The following is a 7,080-nucleotide window of genomic DNA, read 5'->3' as shown; positions in this document are numbered from 1 at the left end:
CACAACTCTCTCCTGCGTCAGTGCAGGACACCTGGGGCGTGCCAGAACCCAGGACATTGCTCTGGCTGCCCTGAAGGACTCGAGACCCTGGCAGGGGGCTCAGAGACCTTGGCATGGAGTCAAAACCACCTGTGCCTCTGATTCTAGCCCATGGAAACAATTCCCAGCTTTGTGTGAGGAGTTACAAGCCACAAGAGTTTGAGTAGGATGATGGTTAATTTGTCACAGGGTGAAAAAGTAGAATTTTGGGGTTTTAGAATGGGGGTTCAAGTGGCAAAATGGAGGAATCTGGGCATGTCCTGTCCTTCTTCTCCTTCTCCTTGTCCTCCATCTTCTGCTGTGATGGTGACACTTCTGGATTGGTTTAGAGTAGAGACAGACTGTCTAACACAGGTGATAGGTATTGGAAAATTATTGTAAATAAAGTACGGGTAGTTTTTAGTATAAAAAGATAACACCGCCCTGAGGGTGGTCAGTGTGCCTCAACCCGACCTGCTGGACAGATCTCAGCAGGTCAGAGAGAGAATGGAACAGATAAGAGAAAATAAACAACCTTGAAAAGCAGAACCGACGAATCTCGACTTCTTCTTTGGTCGTGGGGCTGGGAAAAAAAGAGACTTTCTGATACCTCAGGAGCCATTTCAGCAACACAAAACCTGAGAGAGACAGGGGGGACTCTCCACTCCAAGCCCCCCTGTTGTGCCACACGGTGCCCACAGCCAAGAGAACAGGGCTTGACCACTTTTCCAGTAACTCTCCTTAAAAGCGCATCACAAGCATTTTCTGGAACTGCATCCAGAGCTGTCCACAGCATCAACTAGAGCTGGCTCCTAAAGTCCTTTGCTTGGTCTAGACGTGAATTTTTGGAGCTCGTGAAAACTTTGGTGTTTTCATAATTTTATGGCTCTCGTTAAAATGGCCAGTGTCCAAACAAGTCCCCATTTAGTGCTTTGGATTTGCAGAGATCATTGTTTGCTGATCATGAAGCTGTTCCCAAGGAGAGCATTGTCCAGCGCTGGGCTGCTCAGCTGCCTGCATCTGTTTTGCTGTAAAGTTTTGGGCCAGCCTGACTTCCCTGGTGTCTTTGGAAAGGCACTCCCAGCCTGCTGAGCTGGCCAGCTGCCCTCAGACGCCTGAGATGGTTTCATGACTCTGCAGATGAGAAAATTTCCATGGCCTGCCTCTCCCCACCCCAGAGCCTGTCCTCAGATGGTGCTGCATGCCTGGCACGGGGAGGAGATGCTGTCTGTGCCTGGGCTGCCCTGCAGCAGCCAGTGCCCAATTCTGGCTCAGTGACACCTCCAGGGAATGCCCTAAACAACCCCTTCCTTGCCAGCATTTCTGAAGGTTGTCCCCATTATTTTATCTCAGACACAACAGCCACGGGTCCATCTGTACCTCAGAATTCATCTGTCTGCCAAAAGACCTTAAAAAAATCCCCAAAAAAACAACTAAAAAAACCTGAACAACAAAGACTTAAAAGAACAATGACTATTTTTTTATCATGACTGCCATGACACTGCACACCTTTATCTAGACTTATTCTGCCAGATCATCTCTGTCAGCCACAGAAAAATGACAGTCCCTGCTTTTGTCCCATCCTGGTCCAAACAGGATTCCTGTCCCACGTGAAAATTTTCCTTTAACTTGGAAAATTATAGGAAAATGAAAATGTTGAAAATGTTTCCTTTAACTTGGAAAATTATAGCGAAAAAACACCTGGGAGGACCACCAAGACATTTTCTAGCCCATCCTCCACTCAAAGCAGGATCTCATTTTTAGGAGCTGCCATCCAGAATAATCTTAAAAACCTGGACTGGTGGCTTGAAAAGAGCACACAGATAATCTTCTCCAGTCAGAACCCTTACCAATGGTCCTGGTGGTTCCTACTACATTTTAAGGCCATCCCTTGCCAGTGGAGTTTCTTTGGGCATGAAGAACCCTCTCTCCCTTTACTGTACCTTGGCACACCTCAGGCATCCTCTTCCCCACCTTTTCCATCCTCTCCTGCTTTCTCAGGAGTTGTTTTGGCTCTCAGGTCTCTCTTTCTCTCCTCCTGGACTTCCCACAGTGGGATGAACATTTTCCAGGCAGTAGCAGGACAAACCCAAACCGTGTCATACTGCACCAGAGACCTGAACAAAGCTGGAAGGTTTCTCACCTGCCTTGCTGATCCTTTCACACCTGATCTGGCTTTTATCTCCTTGGCCATAATGTGATGGTTTTGACTCTTTATCTCATTTGGGCTGAGTTGTTCTTTACTGGTCTCCATCTTTTATTATCCCTTGTACTCTTCCCTTCCAAGTGGCATCTGATTTTTCAGCCTGTTTCTTCCAGCACAGCTACTGATGCAGTTTTGGAGCTCCCTGCATGATATAAACAATATTTTCATTACCAACACATCTAGTAAGATGGTATGAACACCCCTACCTCCGACAGTCAATCTCTATTGGGTTTTATTCTCTAACTTACAAAGCCTGCTCAGCTGGTGGAGAGGGAAATTAGGCTGCTTTTGAGATTCGTTTTTGACAAACTGGCCCCTGGGTTTAGCTCATAGGTGGTATTTTCTCAGCTTCCACATGTGCAAAAGACAGATGTGCAAAAACAAGCCTTGAGGCAGGTACCAAATAAAAACCTCAGCTATCAGTCAAGCACTCCTCAGGACAGTTGCATGTGTTGGCAGGTCCCCCCTTGGGGTCAAGGTCACCCACAGCCCCTAAACCAGAAGAGCCCAAACCTGACAGAATCCGCCCTTGGAGGATTAACCGCGAAGCTCTGGGTTTATTTTGCTCCCTTCTTCTTTCTGCTCTCGTGTTCCACCTGCGCCTCCTGACTTTTCACCCTCTATAAATATCCCTGTGTTCCTTTTGACACTGAATCTCCCTGCCATGTGCTGGGCTGAGCAGTGGCTGAGGGACACTGGGGACAGCCCTCCCCGGGGTGAGGAGCAGAGGCAGCAGCATAAGGCAGACCTTGTCTGTTGACTTAACTCCCTAACCCAATTTTAACCACCAGATAGAAGGGTGGTTTCTGTTTACACTGAGGCTTCTTTACACTGCTCTCCCCACACCCTAAAGTGGCATAAATGCCTCCTAAGTGCCTTAAAGTAGGTCCTTGGTGTAAATGAGAGCCAACCCCATGGTTTGCAAAGTGGCTTTGAAAACATTGGGGGCGCATCCTATAAATGACTGTGGGTTTTTGGAAGGACACCCACCCCAAGGCATGCCCGTGCTATACATAGGCTCTGATGAGCTCAGCACGGGCTGAGGAGCAGCCAGCAGAAGGCAAAACAACCAGCAAGGAGATATTTGTGCCTGAAGCAGCAAGCAGAGAGAGCCTGGCTGCTCGTTGATCCCCAAGGATTCCCAGCAATGTGGGAATATCAGATCTGCCACCCTCACTCAGGTCCTTGTGGGTTTATCTTTCCTTTTTTCCCCTCTACTTTCCTCCAACCTGCCAATCTTTATGCCTTCTGTGCTAAAGCAGAATCTGGAACCCCACCCCAGCTGGGAAAAAAATAATCAATATTTCTCCTGGCTGTGTGTTTCCCCCTGAGCCTTGCCTTACCTGGTTTTCATGCCTGTTGTACAGGAAGAGGCACAGCTCTGATTGCTCCCACTTGTGATGTCACCAATTTCTGCTGCACAGGCAGAGGACAAAGCCCAGGGCTCGAGCAGGAGGAAACAAAACCAGAGACAGTGTCAAAGGATGGCAGGCTGACCCAAAGGATGGCTTAGGTTCAGCCCTAAATTTTGAGTATTTTGCTCTTTCGCTCTCTAGGCCAACCAAGACCTAAATTTTAGCACAGAACTCACAGAATCATAGAATGGATTTAGTTGGAAGGGAGCTTAAATACCATCAGGTTCCAAATCACAGTGTGGGGCATTTTGTAGCACCAAAAAATAAGATATCAAACAACTGTTGCCATTAATGGGATGCTCTAGGCAGCCTCACCATGACCAACAGCCTGAATTCCCCTCTCTGCTTACCTTGAATTCCTGAATTCCCCTCTCTGCTTACCTTGAAGCTCTGCTTAGGAAAATCTTCCCAAATGCTTCCAGAGAAGGAGATATTTTTGCAGCAGTAAAAATGGGGGAAGGAAAGCACAGGGTGAATTCAAATGGGCAGTTTGGAATTGGAGAGCATGCAGGAGCACCCATGAAACTTGCCTTTGACAGAAATCACTGGCAGGGCAATAATGAGGTATTAAAAATTAATTAATAATCTCATCAGTCCTAGGCTGGGATTTACAGGGAAATATTGTTCAACCAGAACTGCATCAGCCCAGCCCTGAAGTAAAGCAAACATCTCTGGATTTAGCATTAATCCTCTTGTATAGGTAATGAAAAACACAAATTTCATGGCCTGGTCAATCAGGACCCCATCCCATGGCCCAGCCCATATTTTTGGTCAAAACCCATCTGGTGCTCATTGTCTAGAGGATGAGTTATGAACCTCCCTGTGTTGCTCCTTTAACCAAATGGCGTTGGATTACCAGGAAAAATCTTGGTTTGATTTGTGGTGCTGTCAGCAAGGATGAGCCTGGAGAAAATTTCAAAGGGAATTGCAAAATCTGAATACTTTTCCTTTCAAAAAATGAATTCACACCAGCCTGCTCAGGTGGGGAGGAGTTCCCCTCTCTTGTATTTTGCAGCACTAAATCATTAAACACTATTTCTAGCCCATTAATCTAACTCAGCCCTTACGTTGCAGGGATTCAAAGACAGGCAGTGATTTTCCCTTACTCTCAGCTTGTTTCACTAAGAATACCTCTTATTTTTGATGCCTGGGTACTGGGCAGTTTATTTGTTTGTGGAACAGGCTTTGCACATCCCAATCTCATTTGGAGTCTCCAGGGGACACTCTAGTCCCCAGGAATTATCCCAAATAGCTCTTCTAAACACCAACCCAGCTCTGGCTGAGCATTAAAGACAAGGGAAGCATTCATTCTGGGAAGGTTTTATTTCACAAATAATTCAGAAATCAAAAGAAAATGGAAGGGTAGGGAAGAAAAGATATTTTACAATTCTGTATTTAGACAAAAAAAAAATCTAGTTTATAAACAACCACGGCCCCTTGGAAAACATGCAAAGGCACACAAAAATTTACAAGTAACTTTTATACATAGGAAGTAAAATACACCATTTTTCATAGAAAAAAAAAAAAAAAAAAAGGAAAGCAACCTATGAACTGGCCCTAAATATTTTGACTGCACAAGTGACAAACTGGAGCCTCCTCAACCAGCTGTTGGCTGGAAGTCTTAAAATAAGGAATGAGTGGAGCCAAGGCTCTGGATTTCACCCTGGTTGTGTTTCCTGGAGGTTGGGCTGAGCCAGGTGTTCTGCAATGACCAAGCCATTGCTTCCAAACCCCAAATTATTGGAAAAGAACAACCAGGCAGCACCAGCTTTGGCCGCACCTGGATGCTTGAGGTGCCTACAGGTGTGCTGAGCTGGGGCTGAGGAGGAGAGGGCCTGGTGAGATACAGACGTGATGCATCTTTAAGCTGCACTGAAATATAGCAGGCTGAGAAATGTCTTGGTATCAGAAATAAAATCTGTCAATATTTGGCTAAAAAACTGGTACTGTCCCACCTATTCATGAATAGCTAGCACACATGATTGCAAGTCATTGATAGGTCATGACTGCCTTGGAGGACCTGATCACCCCTAATTCTGGGGGAGGTATGTTTAAATTAATAGCACCCAGGACCTCGAAAAATATTTGTGTAGTAAAGTCACAATTTCTCTTTTGTACAACAAATACAAAAATAAACAGATACAGACTTAAATTAACATCGGTTTCTAAAAATCCAAACCAGTTGGCTGAAGATAAAAATACGCAATTGTAACTTGAATTAAGCATTTTAGGATATTTCTGTTGGAATAATAACCCTTCCCCTGTCCCTTTTCTGTCACCTAGGCACATCCCCAGCTGTTTGGATTTTTATGTGCTCTCAGTAATCCCCTGGGTTTTACTCCAAGAGCCCTCACAGTCCTTTCCATCACCTTCCATCTGTAATTTTCATGGATCCCACACTAGAGTCGAGGTGTTTTATGTGCTCCTGCAGTCCCCATGAACCTGACTGCACCTCTCAATCTCTCCAGTTCCATTCCCAGCCCATTTGGCCCAGGATTCTGGGATTTGGTCCCAGATTCTTGCTGCAGTTCTGGATGGGCTGGGACCAGACCACGCTCACCCCAACACTTCACAGCGGGCAGAAACGGGGGAGCTTCTCCTCACTGCCAACATTCCAAATGCTCCCAACCAGCAGCTTTTCTAGGATATGTTCCAGCTGGTTTTAACACCAATTTATTTAGTAAGAAAAGGAAATGGTTCCGTTTTCCTATCTAAAGTCAATACTGTACACCTTGGACGACAATACTACATAAACAAAGATGACATGAAGGTTCACTTCTCTCTATCCACCCCAAAAGTGGCTTTTCTGTGCAGCATTTTTGGAGACAGTGAAATGCAGCTCCAATTTCAGGTTTTACAAAAGGTTTCTTTCCAAATTCAGATTTTATGGAGAAATAAATCCCAGTGGTGGGACAAACTGAATGATAAATGTCATTTAAATGCCATTTCCTTGCTAATTTCATGGTGTTTACAGAATTAAAGAATTTAATCATAGAAATGCTTATGTCTGTCTAGATTAAACCAAACATGTTCTGGGCCTAAGAGCAGCAGTGAAACATCTGCCAAACAGAGGGAAATATTTTCCCATTTGTTATCCAATACTACAATTCAGTTATTGAATGGAAGGACTGCACATTTACAAAATCTGAGGAACCTCTGTTGGCTTTGTCTTCTCATGACTGATGAAGTTACTGCATGTGTCTCTATCAAAAACCCACCAGATTTGTGTTTAGACCAATCATAAAAATTCATTTCCAATATGAAGCAGAGCATGTCCTTCTGCCTTAAAAAGGCAGCTCATGCTGAGCCCTTCTCTTTGAAATGTATTTGGGTGCACGTCAAGACAAAAATATCAAAATATCAAAATAACACCATTACAACACCTTATGAGTTTTGCAAAACCCACCATCCTGGATATCAAATACCCACAGGTACAGCATT

Source organism: Molothrus ater, chromosome 12 (genome assembly GCF_012460135.2).
Source record: "Molothrus ater isolate BHLD 08-10-18 breed brown headed cowbird chromosome 12, BPBGC_Mater_1.1, whole genome shotgun sequence".
Lineage (NCBI taxonomy): Eukaryota > Metazoa > Chordata > Aves > Passeriformes > Icteridae > Molothrus > Molothrus ater.
The sequence above is the reverse complement of the archived record's forward strand: the minus strand, read 5'-3'. Positions refer to the sequence as shown.